Here is a 17,164-nt window from a genome sequence, read left to right as displayed (position 1 = left end):
TTCTACTGACCAGTTAAGTTAAATATTAATGCATATTTTGTTATTCTTATGATAATGCTTCCTTGAATGCTAATCAGTGGTGGTATTCAGCCAGTTCGGACTGGTGATATTCAGCCAGCCCACTCACCCTGGCTCTAGTTCATCCTATTCAGCCACACTTTCTAAGCCACATGCATGCGTGTGAGCGAGAGGAGGAATTCTGGGAGTTGAAGTCCACAAGACTTAAAGCTGTCACATTTGAACAACCCTGGGGTTGTTTTTTTCTAAAGGGTGAGGGGTGCAAGGGTCTTGTAACTTTACAGCTTTAAGACTTGCGTGCTTCAAATGCCAGAGTTTCTGAGCCAAAATTTTGGTTGCTAAGCAAGAGCATTGTTAAGTGAGTTTCACCACATTTTACTAGTTGGCCACACCCACTCAGTCACATGGCTGTCAAGCCACTCCCATCCGGTCACATGGCAGGCAAGCCCCTCCCACAAAGCAGGCCACACCTACAGAAGAGATTCTAAAAAAAATTGAAACCCACCACTGGCGTGCACACTCACGAAGCGAGCAAACTGGTGGTAAAATTATGTGAAACCCAACTCTGATGCTAAGATGTGTTTTCTTCCACTCTAGTTCAGCTCTTAAATAGCATTAAATTGCCTTTTAAAGAAAATCCACTTCATCTTCTTTTCTAAGAAGTAAAAATAGTTGTTGAAGTCCTTTTACCAAGGGAATTTGATTCTTTTTTCATTTAAGGAGAGAACGGAGGGTGGAGTTCTGTTATATGCATTAAAGGAACTGTCCAAAATTCACAGAGACCAAATATACAGCACTAAAATATACTCTGCTACATTTAATTCACTAGGGTTTAGTTCAATAGAGTACTGTCTTAAATACAAGCAAACATTGTAAGACCGCTGGTAGAATCCAGTACATAACCAAATTTGGCTTATCTCAGAAAAAGATTAGCAGGATTGAACCTGCCTAGTATTTGGATAGAAGACAGTCAAAAAGTATTAGGATGGCAAGTTGTATTGATCCAAAGTAAAAACCTTAGAGCAGTATTTCTCAACCGTGACAACTTGAAGATGTCCGGACGTCAACTCCCAGAATTCCCCAGCCAACTGGCTGGGGAATTCTGGGAGTTGAAGTCCAGACATCTTCAAGTTGTCAAGGTTGAGAAACACTGCCTTAGAGGGTAATAGCAATAGCACTTAGATTTATATACCACTTCATAGCACTTTACACCCCCCTCTAAACAGTTCACAGAACTATAGCAAATATTTTCACACTGTTGCCAAGAAAACTTCAAGGGAGTAGATCAGACTTCTCACAAGACACTGCAATAAATCTCAGCACTCTAGAAACGTAAGCCGTTTAGCAGAATCTTTGCTGGTTCAATGATGCACAGAAATGTTGCTTCATTGCAGACAAGAAAAGAAATTAAAATATATGCACAGAAATCAAGTGTGCGTGTATCTATCCCAAGGCTTGAAGTGTAAGGCTTTTTCCTCCCACCCTTTCAAGTCAATGGAAGTTTAGCTGCATCTTTCCCAGTCTTGAGACTGACAGCTTCTCAGACATGATCACCTGATCGTTGATTCCTATTTCATCAATCTCAACCCTTATAATATGGTCATAAAGTCAACAACCATCAAGAATGACTCAAAAGAAATGTTTCCATTAAGCAAGTTGGGTAGAGAAGAGCAGGCAGAACTGGGGGGCAGAGTTAAGTGTGTTATCAGTTCAGAGTCATTGCATTGCCACAAAGCCCTCTTGAATTCCTTGATCCTTATCTGGTGCCAATTTACTATTGAACTTTATTTAACTAGATTTTTTGTGTATAGGAATGGTCAATAAATCCTTTTTGAATTGCAACTTCATGTATGGTCTTGATTCTTTGTGCCTGACAGTTATTGTTACGGTCAAGTGTAGCCAAGTCATTTTTTTTTACTCCATATAACTTCTTAGTGAATTGTTCCAGTAAGAGACGTGCTGTGTTAAGGAAAGAAAAAAATTATGGTAAAATTGAGTATTTCATATTGTTTCAGTATTCTGTTGATACTGAATTCAAAACAGTTCCTCCAATCCATCAAACATATGGGCCAGGGGTGGGTTTCTGCCAGTTCTTCTTCAAATCTACAGTGCTGTTTAGAACTGGTTCCAGCTCCCTCCCCCTGCCCGTCCACACATCATCAAGATGAAGAGCAAGAGGAGGAATTCTGGGAGTTGAAGTCCACAAGTCTTAAAGCTGTCAAGTTTGAACACCTCTGGAGTTTTTTTCTAAAGGGTGCAAGGGTCTTGTAACTTGATAGCTTTAAGACTAGTGTGCTTCAAATGCCAGAGTTCCTGAGCCAACATCACTGGAGGAGGAATTCTGGGAGTTGAAGTCCACAAGTCTTAAAGCTGTCAAGTTTGAACACCCCTGGGATTTTTTTTCTAAAGGGTCAGGGGTGCAAGGATCTTGTAACTTGACAGCTTTAAGACTTGCATGCTTCAGAGTTTCTGAATAGCTACTTGGACCGACCTGAGTACTAATTCATAATTTCATATCCGGTCACATGGGCTGAAAGCCACTCCCATCCGGTCACATGGGTGGCAAGCCACTCCCACAAAGGAGGCCACACCCACAGAGTAGGTTCGAACAATTTTTGAAACCCACCATGCCTCTGAGTCACTTGAATAGAGCAAATGAATGTGGCACCTTCTTGGAACTGTTGAAAGCACTGTGTTTTGTATTTGTATTTTGTATTTATTTAGCATTTATAGGCCGCCCTTTTCCCTGAGGGGACTCAGGGCGGCTTACAATAGTAAGGGAAAGGGGGTGAAAGACAAATTACAGAGAAAAAAAAATGTGAGATAACTAAAAAGTACTAAAACACAACATTCACTCAGCATTCGGGAGGGGCAATAAAATTTATCCCCAAGCCTGACGGGCTAGCCAGATCTTGAGTGCTGTACGGAAGGCCTGGACTGTGGTCAGGGTACGAATCTCCACGGGGAGATTGTTCCATAGCGTCGGAGCAGCAACTGAGAAGGCTCTCCTCCGGGTGGTCGCCAGTCGGCACTGACTGGCGGATGGAATACGGAGGAGGCCCGCTCTATGCGATCTGATGGGACGCAGGGAGGTTATTGGCAGAAGGCGGTCTCTCAGATAGTCAGATCCACTACCATGGAGCGCTTTATGGGTGGTAAGTAAGACCTTGAATTGCACCCGGAGATCCACAGGCAGCCAGCGCAGCTCGCGGAGGATAGGTGTTATGTGGGCGAACCGAGGTGCGCCCACGATCACTCGCGCGGCCGCGTTCTGTACTAGCTGAAGTCTCCGGGTGCTCTTCAAGGGCAGCCCCATGTAGAGCACATTGCAGTATTCCAGCTTAGAGATCACAAGGGCTCGAGTGACTGTCGTGAGAGCCTCCCGATTCAGGTAGGGCCGCAACTGGCGCACCAGGCGAACCTGGGCAAATGCCCCCCTGGTCACAGCTGATAGATGGTGATCAAAACTCAGCTGTGGATCCAGGAGGACTCCCAAGTTGCGGGCCCTGTCTGAGGGGTGTAAAATTTGTCCCCCCAGCCTGATTGATGGTACGGTGGTCAAATTATTGGGAGGAAAACACAACAGCCACTCGGTCTTGTCTGGGTTGAGCACCAGTTTGTTTGCTCTCATCCAGTCTTTAACAGCTTCCAGACCCTGGTTCATCACGTCCACCGCTTCATTGAGTTGGCACGGGGCGGACAGATACAATTGTGTATCGTCCGCATATTGGTGATACTTTATCCCGTGCCTCCGAATGATCTCGCCCAGCGGTTTCATGTATATGTTAAATAGGAGGGGGGACAAGACCGACCCCTGTGGCACCCCATATGTTAGGGGCCTCGGGGACGATCTCTGCCCACCCACCAACACCGACTGCGACCTGTCCGAGAGGTAGGAGGAGAACCACTGCAAGACAGTGCCGCCCACTCCCACCTCCCGCAGTCGTCGCAGAAGGATACCATGGTCGATGGTATCGAAAGCCGCTGAGAGGTCAAGGAGAACTAGGATGGACGCAAAGCCTCCATCCCTAGCTCTCCAGAGATCATCGGTCAATGCGACCAAAGCGGTTTCTGTGCTGTAACCTGGTCTGAAGCCGGACTGGAAGGGGTCAAGATAGTTTGCTTCCTCCAAGGTACGCTGAAGCTGGAGAGCAACCACTTTCTCAACAACCTTCCCCACAAAGGGAAGGTTGGAGACTGGACGGTAGTTATTAAGAATAGCTGGATCCAAAGACGGTTTCTTCAGAAGGGGTCTCACCACCGCTGCCTTAAGCTCGGTGGGGAAGTGCCCCTCCCGAAGAGATGCAACAACAACCGCTTGGATCCAGCCTCGTGTCACCTCACTGCTGTTGGCAACCAGCCAGGAGGGACACGGGTCCAGTACACAAGTGGAGGTACTCACAGCTCGCATAGCCTTGTCCACATCCCCAGAGGCAACTTCCTGAAACTCAACCCAGAGATGGTTTGCCAAGTCTTTCCCCTGTGTCTCAGCTGGCTCTGCAAGAGTGGAGTCCAGGTCCGCTCGAAACCGGGCAACTTTGTCCGCCAAGAACTGAACATACTCCTCAGCCTTACCCTGTAAGGGGTCCCCCGTCTCCCTCCTATTTAGGAGGGAGCGGGTTATCCTAAACAGGGCGGCTGGGTGGGACTCGGCGGACGCTACCAAGGAGGCAATGTGTGTTCTTTTTGCCGATCTTAAAGCTCGAGTATACTCCTTGGTGCATGCTGTTACACGTGCCCGGTTCAATTCGGACCTGTCTGATCTCCACAAGTGCTCTAGGCGTCTCCTCCGGCGCTTTATCTCCCGGAGCTCCTCGGTGAACCAAGGAGGCCTCCGGGGGCCGCTGACCCGGAGGGGCCGTAGTGGCGCAATCCGGTGTTGTTAAACCCAGAGATAGGTGATGGTGTATCCTTTCCCCTCAGTTGAGAGAGGGCTAAAATTAATTTTAATGCAGATGGCCTCTTTGAACCCTCATTCAAACCTTTCCATTTTCTAGCATGCAGTCAGAACTGAAGAAGCTTCTTGGATGAGAAGCAAAATATCTTCAAGGATTCCCTCTTGAAAAAAAGGACCTTTGGGGCAACCATGACCTGAAGGACTGGGAATCTCTATAGAGACACTCCTTTCAAGCGATTGCCTTCTTTCTCCTTCCCATCCACCACAGTCGAAGAAGCTCCAAGAGTGTGTGCCTAGTTCACTCAGTATTTTGAAAGAAAAAAAACACAAATACAGTTGCAAGGGGCACAGTGCTCCCTTCTGTGTAGTAAAAGGCAGCCGCCTAGTGTGGGAAAGAATACAAGTAGTAGATTTCTAAACCTACAATCCGGGAGGTCTTAATTTCTAGAAATTTACTCCCTTATTAATGCTAACCTGTAATTCAATTTTCTAAGATTTCAGGGAAAAAATAGGGGAGGAAAGACTTTTCAGCGAGTGTTCGAAAAAGCCCTGTCTATAAGGAAGCAGTTCTTAGTCATTCCAAGCACTTTCTGTTCCCTACTGTGCTGTTACATTTCTGCAAAATGTTTTCTGGGCTAAATTCATGGGTGTCCAACAAATTGGAAGCTAGATCTGTTGGAAACAGAAAACATAATAGAGCTTATCTTGTATCCCCAAATTCCATTCACCCAGAGTGAAAGCTACCAGAACTATGCTGCAAGATTCCAGTTTATAAACTGATGGGAGTCAAGAATTCAAATTCAAAAGTCTGAATTTTGGCCATCAGAATATAACAAGTCTAAAAAATATGGAATGTCTGCTTCGTCAATTCACCTAGGCACCCAACGATCAGTGAAATTAACAATACAATACAATACAATAGCAGAGTTGGAAGGGACCTTGGAGGTCTTCTAGTCCAACCCCCTGCCTAGGCAGGAAGCCCTATACTATTTCAGACAAATGACTATCCAACATCTTCTTAAAGATTTCCAGTGTTGGGGCATTCACAACTTCTGGAGGCAAGCTGTTCCACTGATTAATTGTTCTAACTGTCAGGAAATTTCTCCTCAGTTCTAAGTTGCTTCTCTCCTTAATTAGTTTCATTGTTTCTTGTTCTACCCACAGGTACCTTGGAGAATAGTTTGACTCCCTCTTCTTTGTGGCAATCCCTGAGATATTGGAACACTGCTATCATGTCTCCTCTGGTCCTTCTTTTCATTAAATTAGACATACCCAGTTCCTGCAACTGTTCTTCATATGTTTTAGTCTCCAGTCCCCTAATCATCTTTGTTGCTCTTCTCAGCACTCTTTGTAGAGTCTCTACATCTTTTCTACATTGTGGTGACCAAAACTGAATGCAGTATTCCAAGGGTGGCCCTACCAAGGCATTATAAAGTGGTATTAGCACTTCATGTGATCATGATTCTATCCCTCTGTTTATGTAGCCTAGAACTGTGTTGGCTTTTTTGCAGATGCTGCACACTGCTGGCTCATATTTAAATGGTTGTCCACTAGAACTCCAAGAACCCTCTCATAGTTACTACTATTGAGCAAGGTACCACCTATACTGTACCTGTGCATTTCATTTTTCTTGCCTAAATGTAGAACCTTACTCTTTTCACCACTGAATATATATTTTATATATATATATATATATATATATATATATATATATATATATATATATATATATATATATATATATATATATATATATATATATATATATATATATATATAATATATATATAATATATATATATATATATATATATATATATATATATATATATATATATATATATATATATATATATATATATATATATATATAAAAGATTTACAACCCCCGGTATGCCCAAATATTTATCAGCACAAATATACTTCTAGGTGTTTGCTAATTCGTTGCTTGATTATCTTTTCCAGAATCTTTCCTGGTATTGAGGTCAGGCTGATAGGTCTATAATTTCCTGGATCTATTTTTTTTCCTTTTATGAAGATGGGAACCACATCAGCTTTTTTCCAGTCCTCTGGTAGTTCCCCGGTGCTCCAGGATCTCTGATCTCTGAAAGATATAGTTCAGTGGTTCTAAGATCTCGTCTGCCAGTTTCTTCAGAACCCTGGGGTGTAATCCATCCGGTCCTGGTGATTTGAACTCATCTAGGGTAGACAGGTGATCACTTACCATTTTCTTCCCTATTTCAATTTGTGTTCCTAATCTGATATTTGTGGTGCTGTTTTTGATAGGTTGGACTGTTTTATCCCTTTGTGTAAAGACAGATGCAAAAAATGAGTTAAATAGTTCTGCTTTCTCCCTGTTGCTTGTCACCTTCTTGCCACTTTCTCCCAGCAATGGACCAATTGTTTCCTTAACTTACTGCAAAATCCCCTCTCTATTTTTTTAAAATATTTTTATTAAACAGGTTTTTTTTTTAAAAAAAGAAGATGTTTTTTGAAATTTCCTTCTGTACAACATTTCCACCTTCGTATATATCCATTATAAATGTACTTCTCCTCCCTTATTTCAGTTTCTCTTTGTCTATATACATATGATGTGATTATATACATTCCATAATTTACAATCCTTCATTCCCTTTATACATGTTTGTTCATCTCTACCAGGGGTGGGTTCCTGCCAGTTCTAACCTCTTCTATAGAAGAGGTTCCACAAATCTACAGTGCCGTTTAGAACCGGTTCCAGCTCCCGCCCAATCGCACATCATCAAGTTGAAGAGTGAGAGGAAGAATTCTGGGAGTTGAAGTCCACAAGTCTTAAAGCTGGGGTTTTTTTCTAAAGGGTTAGAGGTGCAAGAGTCTTGTAACTTGACAGCTCTAAGACTTGCACACTTCAATGCCAGAGTTCCTGAGCCAACATGACTGGAGGAGGAATTCTGGGAGCTGAAGACCACAAGTCTTAAAGCTGTCAAGTTTGAACACTCCTGGGTTTTTTTTCCCTAAAGTGTTAGGGATGCAAGGGTCTTGTAACTTGACAGCTTTAAGATTTTTGTGCTTCAAATGCCAGAATTTCTGAGCCAACATTTTGGTTGCTAAGCAAGAGCATTGTTAAGTGAGTTTCACCATATTTTACAAGTTGACCACGCCCACCCAGTCACATGACTGGCAAGCCACTCCCACCTGGTCACATGGCCAGCAAGCCACTCCGACAAAGAAGGTCACACCTACAGAAGAGGTTCTAAAAAAAATTGAAACCCACCACTGATCTCTACCGATACATTGCTAATTTCTAACTCCTGTATCTTCTTCATTTAGTCTTTCCTTAAGGTTTACACTTGTCCTCTAGCCATTTGTACCACTTGTTCCATACCATGTAATATTCCGTTTACTCCTTTTCTTTTATTTCTTTTGTAAATTTGTCCATCTCTGCACACTATTAACAGTTTCATTATAACATTCCCCTCTGTTGGTACATTATTATTCTTCCAATTTTGTGCATATGTTATTCTCACTGCTGTTATGATATATATATATATATATATAATTAAATGTTGTCATATTTCCTTGTAGGTATTTCCAATAAAAATAGTTCCAGTTTCATATCTATTACTGCTTAGTAATTTATTTGAGCCATTTTTGTATTCTATTCCATTATTGTTTAGCCTTTGGGCATAACCACATGTGGTAATGCGTTCCTTGATTTTGCCCACATTTCCAACAGTTCAGTGATAAGTTTGGGTACATTTTAGCCAGTCTCGCTGGTGGGAGATGAATACCACCTCTGATTCTGTACCTAACAGGAGCTTTCTGTTGCTCAGGCTATGGCTGCTGGCAATCAGCCAAGACAGGCATCTTTAAATAAAGACATTTTCATGGGAGAGCGTCGCAACAAAACCAGGACACCTGGTTATCTTAGCAGACAATGAAGAAGAAAGAGAAGAAGAAAAATCAATAGCTGATTCAGTGCCGTCCCTGGGAATATATGATCTGTCAGAAATCACGTCCAACCTGGCTGCTTTAACTCAGAAGCCATCAGGGGTTGTAAGAAAGTTCTCTACAGCCCTTTTTGCTGTCCAGCAGAGACTCATCCTGGAATTAAGGCAGCAAAGAACTTCCTTCACTAGACAAGCTCCCAAAATTGCTAGTCTTGGCTACGGTGAGATGGATCAGAAGGAACGGCAATCTTTCACTAAAGCAGGGGTCGGCAACCTTAAACACTCAAAAAGCCACAAAGGTCCTAAGCGGAAGCCCCCGTTCAATTCTGAAGCTGACCGGAAGTCGGTTCCCCCACCATAGAGTTTCCTTCTAGCACAGCGTCCTTTTTCCTCTACCTGTCCTAACCGAAAGTCCTATCAATTGTGGAGCCGACTGGTGACAGGGAGCCACAGCAGAGGGATGAAAGAGCCACATGCGGCTCCAGAGCCACAGGTTGCTGATCCCTGCACTAAAGGAATAGCATTGGGAGAAAGGAAAAGACAATACAGATAGTCCTTGATTGATAACTGTGATTGCGACCCAAATTTCCATTGTTAAGGGATTTGTGCGGCCGTTCAATGAATCTGGCCTCCCTCATTAACATCGCTTGTCAGAAACTGGCTGGGAAGGTTGCAAGTGGTGATCACATGACCCTGGGATGTTGCAACTTTCCTAAATATATACCAGATGCCAAGCACATTTATGTACATTTACCATAGTACATAAATGGCGAGGAGGTAGAGAGGGTTGGTAGTTTTAAATTTCTGGGCATTTATACCTCGGAGGACCTCTCATGAATGCTAACATGCTTGCGAAGAAGGCACATAAGAAGCTGTACTTCCTGAGAATGATAAAGATAAATCTGTCTCAACATCGACTTCTGTCCTACCATCGCAGCACTATTGAGAGTGTGCCGACATACGGCATTCTTGCATGGTATCGAAGCAGCTCTGCAGAGGACAAAAAATGCTCTACAGAGAATCATTAAAACTGCCCAGAATATCACCAGGCTCCAGCTACCAGCCCTGGATGATACATTCGCATCTCGCTGTTTGAGGAAGTTGCCCAACATTCTCAGAGACTCTTCCCATCCTGCTTACAATCTTTTTAGCCTGTTGCCTTCTGGCAGAAGATACAGAATAGTTTCTGAATAGCTTTTATCCCAGAGCTATAATTGTACTCAACAGTGAACTAAAGGGCCACCATCAGGGAGCTATTGAACAGCACTTAGTCTGTTGTCTGGGTGCTTGGGTGGTTTAGGGGTGGGGAATTTTGGGGGTGGGTGGGTGGGGGTGTTTGGGGATTGTCATGTGTGTTAGGCCTGATCTCTGTGTTATGTGAATTTCGCTGTATGTGTATACTCTATACGTATGTACAGTGACAATAAAGTTTATATATTTATATATTCTATAGCTAAATTTTGATCACATAACCGTAAGGATGTTACAATGGTCACAAGTGCAAGGATTGGACATAAATCCCTCTTTTAAGAGCTGTTGTGAGTTTGAATGGTCATTAAAAGATTGGTTGCAAGGCAAGGACTACCTGAATGGAGGAAACATTGATGACAAAGGTATGTGTTGGGGAAAACTGGCACAATAATTGGAGAAAATGTTTATGTGAAAGCATATAATACAGGTAGTCCTCAACTTACAAGCACAATTCAGCCCAAGATTTAAGTTTTGCAAAGAGAAGAAATTTGTTAAGTGAGTCTTGCCCCGTGTTACGACTTTTCTTGACACATTTGTTAAGTGAATTACTGCAGTTCTTCAATTAGTAACCCGGTTGCTAAGCGAATCTGGATTTCCCATTGACTTTGCTTGTCAGAAGGTCACAAAAGAGACTGTCTTCTGCCACATAAGATCGCACAGGCTGGGCCTTCTCCGGGTACCTTCAGCGGGAGAATGCCGGCTGGTGACGCCTAGGAGTAGGGCCTTCTCTGTTGCCGCTCTGGCCCTATGGAATGAGCTGCCCCTGGAGATTTGGGCCCTACCCACCCTCATGGCCTTTCGCAAAGCCATTAAAACCTGGCTTTTCCGGCAGGCCTGGGGCTGTTGACCCCTTGATGGTGGTCCAGCCCCATCTGATTGGGTGTCTGTTGTGCTCCTTTTTAACTTGTTGTGTCCCATTGTTTTAATAATTCTTTTTAATTCTTTTTTCATTCTGTAAGCCGCCCGGAGTCCTCCGGGATTGGGCAGGCATAGAAGTTCAATGAATGAATGAATGAATGAATGAATGAATGAATGGGGAATCAACTGCTACCGTCATAAATCTAAGTCAGTTGTCAACATCCCTATGGAAATCACATGACCATGGGGATGGTCGGTGCTGCCACGCTGTCATAACTGTGATATTGGTCATAAGGGACTTTTCTCCTTGCCGCTGTAACTTGGAACGGTCACTAAGCGAACAGTTGTAAGTTGAGGACTGCCTGTATTGTCAAAATCAGATTAATGTCAAAATAGGATGACATTTGTCCATATTATATACCTGAAGATAAGATCAAGAAGTGGCCAAGACAAGCAAAACTGGTAAACACACAAAGAAAGGACAGAAAGTGATGTCATCTATCGACCTTGGCAATTGCACTGATTCCTGCAAATTTACTTTCTCTTTTTCTCTGTCTATAATTCCAGTTCACCAAAATCCTTTTCATCTAAACTTCTGGGGGGAAAAAAAGCATCGTTCAATTCTGCTACTGGCTAAAATATCAGCCTTATGCAGACAAATTGTTTCAAAGATTCACTGCAGGAAACATCCTGCGCAAACTGATTAGGTCCGTCCCGATGCATTCTCTTTTATCAATCAGTTTTAATAACAGCCTACTGTTCCCCCTACATTTAAATGATCTTGAGGTCCTGTGGTTTCCAGTCAAATCATTGTCCAATTCCAGTTATTTCTTATTCGAAACGTACCTGTGTGCCGCAAAGAACGGTAACTCAAACTCTCTTACTAAAAGGAAAAAAATACACCTTGTGTTAATGGAGAGCAATGATGATAAATCATAGTTATGTTTCCAAGAAACCTGAGCAGGATCATCTTTTTTTAAGTTTCATATATGAAACACTCGCCTTTCAAGAGATAAGACAGTAAATCAGTGTTGGCTAATCTTTTTGGCACCGAGTGCCGAAATGGGAGTGCGCATGCACGGGGGTGTGTGTGCCAGAAATGGAAAAAGCAGCTCCTCGGCATGCACACGCAGGAGCACCAGAAACTGGAAGAGTCATTCCCCGGTGCATGCTGAACTTCCAGTTTCCGGAGTGCGTATGTCTACTGGTCACCTGGTCTTCCAGTTTCTGGCACATATGTGCATGCAAAGACCAGCTGGCAAGTAGAAACTGGAAGTTCAATTTCCCAGTGCATGGATGTCCGCCAGAGAGCTGCTCTTCCGCTTTCTGGCACTCCCACACACATGAAGACCAGCTGGTTGGTGCGCATGTGCACAGTGGAACCCAGAAGAGCACTGGGCAACAGTCGGCATGCCCGGAGAGATGGGCTCTGCATGCCACTTCCGGTACATGTGTCATAGATTCGCCATCGTGGCACTAAAAGACAAGACATGTCTAATAGGAATAATATAAATGATTATGCCAAAATTAATTAATCTATAATCTCTAAAATGAACTACTATTTTGACCTGAACAAAAGAATCCATCAACAGCTTACTTAATTCATCCAACGCAGTAATATTGAGAATACTAAGAGCTAAGAAAAATAGTTGTATTGCCCAGAAATTAGGTCCCAAAATACTGATGATTAAACTATAACTGAGAGCTATATTAATTTCCATAAGCTGAATGTAATATATGGACAGCATTATAAACTTGATGTCTATGGATGATCCTAGCTGTTCTTCAAACTATCTAACTTAATGTGCATGGCTATATCCTATAGAAGCAAATTTCATAAGCTGTACACTATGCAAACAAACATCCCCTTATGCCACCATTTTTTTATTTGATATTTCTAGGAAAACAATATAGAGGAGGTTTATATGATGTAATCTCTACCTTAGTAGAGATTTTGTGGTTCTGTTTATTGGTATGTAGACTAACATTCCGGGATACTGAGAAGCTCTTTGAAAAAATATGACAATAACTCTAAATGCACAAATAAGTAAGATGAGATAAAAAGCTTGTGTAAGAAGTCAGCACCCAACCCTCTCCTAGAAAAATGAAATATTTTAAGAAATATTAAAAGGGCATAAGGACTGAAGCAGTCTATTCTACATAACAAAGGTCTACCTCCTTCAGGCAGAGCCATAATAGACTGGACTCCCAAAGTCCTTTCACCACATCATCATCCAGCAAGCTCGGGACTCAGGACAGCCTGCAGAGTTGCCCCTGCATGGCCCCATGGGAGTCTGACAACCAATCAGAATACAAGCTCAAATTCAAAAACCCAGAGAGGGCATAAAACCAAGGGACTCTCAGCATCTCTCCCTTTTTCTTCTTCTTCACCCAACATCTTCAAGGAATGTGATCCTGTCCACCATCTTTCCAAAACAGCCACCATGTTTCCAGTGTCTTTCTCCCCACTTGGAACTGAACCCGGATGGACATTTTCTTCCAAAAAATATATATATATATATTAAAAGACATTTTCTTTTATATATTTATATATATATATATATATATATATATATATATATATATATATATATATATATATATATATATATATATATATATATATTAAAAGAATCACTGAAGGCATTAAGAAATACATTTGAACATCTCATCTGCCTAAGGAAGGACTCACCATCTTTTTTAAAAAAAATGTGCTTCAGTTTAAAATAAACAGAATAGCATCCGTCATTCTTCCCCAATGTTTCAGTGAATTGAGTATAAAAAGAACAGGTAGAAAGGACACATTGACCTTCAATCACCTTCACAACTGCCACTCTTCTGCCTTCAAAGCCTGCTTATTGACCCCTGATCAATTATAAATCTGTCAGGCTAGCTCACTTGATTAACATCATATAAATAGCTCCATTTGGGAAGCGCAGTATTAGGCACAGACGGGGGGGGGGGGGCGGGCGGTGGAAAGCAACTACTTGTGCCAATATGCACATCTGCCAAGAAATTAACATTTTTACAGTTAACCATTGTAGCAAACTGAATTTTTTTAAAATATATATATATAAATCTATAGAAGTTACCTACGCTTAGTTGGAGAAGTGGTTTGGTGTAACGATTAAGGCATCAGGCTAGGAACTGGGCAACTGTGAATTCTAGTCTCACCTTAGGCAGGAAGCCAGGTGGGTAACCTGACCTTGGGCCAGTCAATTTTGCTCATTCCTAAGAAAGAGGCAATGACAAACCTTGCGGGGGAGAAAGCCCTAATGAGACTTGCCCAGGCAATCACTAGAAGTCAAGACTCACTCAAAGGCAACAAAAACATGCTAGTTATATTTCAAAAACATTGTCTTTCTTCCTCTCTCCCAGTCTAAAACATTTTTTTAATTAGATATGTCTTATTGGCATGCTTCCATTATATTTTCTGCAGGGGAGGACTGCTGGAGGTTTGCACGGGTTCGGGCGATCCTCTAACTAGGATTCTGCCCAGTTGGCGAACCCCCAAATGGTATCCCTGGCTGGCCATGCCCACCCTACCCCATCCCTCCCACCCTGCCCTGCCCATCCCACCTTGCACCTCCCATCCCAGGAGTCTCCATGCAGCCCATTCATCATGCCAGGTAAGTGCAGGGCCTCGCGGAGGCTGGGGGAGGGGGGGAAACGGGCCTCCGGAGGTTCCGGAAGTCTGGAAATGGGTTTTTTATGGCCTCCGGAGGACCTCCAGAGTCTGAAGAAAGCAGTTTTCACTCTCCCGGAGGTTTGACAAAAGCCTCCGGAGCCTGGGGAGACAAAAAAATACCCCCCTGTCATCGTGCAGGAGGCCGACTAGGCCACACTCACTATGGCCACGCCCACCCAGCAATGGGACAGTGAACCCATTGCTGCAGTTTTTGAAGCCAGTCCCTGACTCTCTGTTCTAGTGCGTCACAACAAACAGACCCAGATATATCATGGTATTCCTTTCCACAATTGTACAATGTGCAGAAGAAGAGCAAAAAATAATAATAGGGCAAGTAATATTTTAAAAAATCGATATAGCTAAATCTAGTGTACATTATACATTTCAATATCTTTCCTTTCTTGAAAACCACCCTTCCACCACTTCATAGTTTGAAACTTTAGTTCTTGAAACTTTTCACATCTTTCCACATTCAGCAGTTGGTCAATTAAGAGTTTCTGATAATGTTAAAAGCTTTTACAGCCACTAGCCTTAATCATAACTAAACTATATGCAGTACTTCCTGCTTTTGTCAAAGACACCACCAGTAAATTTGGAGACATTTTGGCTATATGCTGTAAGGTAAAAGTAAAGGTAAAGGTTCCCCTCACACACATGTGCTAGTTGTTCCCAACTCTAGGGGGCGGTGCTCATCTCTGTTTCAAAGCTGAAGAGCCAGCACTGTCCGAAGACATCTCCGTGGTCATGTGGCTGGCATGACTAAATGCAGAAGGCCCATGGAACGCTGTTACCTTCCCACCAAAGGTGGTTCCTATTTTTCTACTTGCATTTTCATTTGCTTTGGAACTGATAGGTTGGCAGAAGCTGGGACAAGTAATGGGAGCTCACTCTGTTACGTGGCACTAGGGATTCAAACCGCTGAACTGCCGGCCTTTCTGATCAACAAGCTCAGCATCTTAGCCACTGAGCCACTGCGTCCCTATCACATAAGTGCAACTAAAACCCAGTTTTACCCTAAGCATACTCATGTTATTATACTGAACCTGAGATCTTTAATGAGAGACAAATTGGCAAGCCAACATATTGTGTCTCACTTCCTACCAACCTGGAGATACATGCATTGTATTGATATGCATGCTTTTTTTATTTTTTTTTTATTTTTTTTGTTACATAAACAACACATGCCCACAACAGTGGGGGAAAAAAATCAAAACAAAAAACAAAACAAAAAACAAGACAGAGAGAGAAAACAAAACAAAACAAAAAAAGAAAAAGAAAAACACAAGTATATGTTATAAAAAAGTATATCAGCTGGTTACAACATGTTTTTGTGCATCTCTTCCATTAATACATATTAATTCAAATATCTTAACTCAAATGTTTATCATATTAACATCATCATACCTCCACTTTTAGTTGACTACAGTTGTTTAAACATCCTTCATCCTTGACTATGCCAAAGATTTAATCCATAACCACATGCTAGCATTTCATTTACTTGTTTATAAAATCCTCCATTAACATCAAATCCTCATATCCTGTTTTAGCTAAACATCTATAATATTTAATACCAAAAATTCCATCCTCCATGTATATAGTTTATTATCATTCTCCTTTCTTTATGTAATTATATCATATATCATAGCATTTTCCCCATATTAGTTAAGATTTAACTGTATATAGTTTTATTTTATTTTTTTATAGTAATAATTATTGTGATTAATAATGCTTTTTTTAAAGTAGCATTTGTTTCTTTCTAATAACAAAACACAACCTAAACTCACCATTTGACAACTGTGAAAGCAAACAAGAGTATGGAACAGCAACATCGCCAATTAGAGTAGTCAACATTAATTCAGAGTGAAGTGATTAACTTTCTGTGCTTTAGAGTTTCATCACTTTAATGTCAAGTCTTCATGGGAAAGGGCATCTTTCCACTGTAGCCTGACGATGAATCACATCAATGGAAATCACATCATTTCACAGGGGAAAAAGTATTCATTTTGATTCAGTCATAAGGTAGGCACAGGTTCTGTTGTTCAGGGAGTTCAAAGAGAACACACATGTCAAAGCTTGTGTTAATCATGTGCAGCAGAAATGGTGGAAAACAGAAGGCCAAAAGAGATGACAGTTGTGGAAAGCAAAGAAAATCAGAACACCAAATGCAAGTTGGATGGAAACGACCTTATACACAACCCCCATTCTGTCAAGGACCTAGGAGTACTCATCGAGCCGAGGTGGCGCAGTGGTTAGGGTGCAGTACTGCAGGCCACTTCAGCTGGCTGTTATCTGCAGTTCAGCGGTTCTAATCTCACCGGCTCAAGGTTGACTCAGCCTTCCATCCTTCCGAGGTGGGTGAAATGAGGACCCAGACTGTGGGGGCGATATGCTGACTCTGTAAACCGCTTAGAGAGGGCTGAAAGCCCTATGAAGCGGTATATAAGTCTAACTGCTATTGCTATTGCTATTGCTATCTCAAACTATCTAAGCTCCAGAGCCCCCTGTAACGGCATTGTCAAAAAG

Source organism: Thamnophis elegans, chromosome 9 (genome assembly GCF_009769535.1).
Source record: "Thamnophis elegans isolate rThaEle1 chromosome 9, rThaEle1.pri, whole genome shotgun sequence".
NCBI lineage: Eukaryota > Metazoa > Chordata > Lepidosauria > Squamata > Colubridae > Thamnophis > Thamnophis elegans.
Note: the sequence above shows the minus strand (reverse complement) of the source record.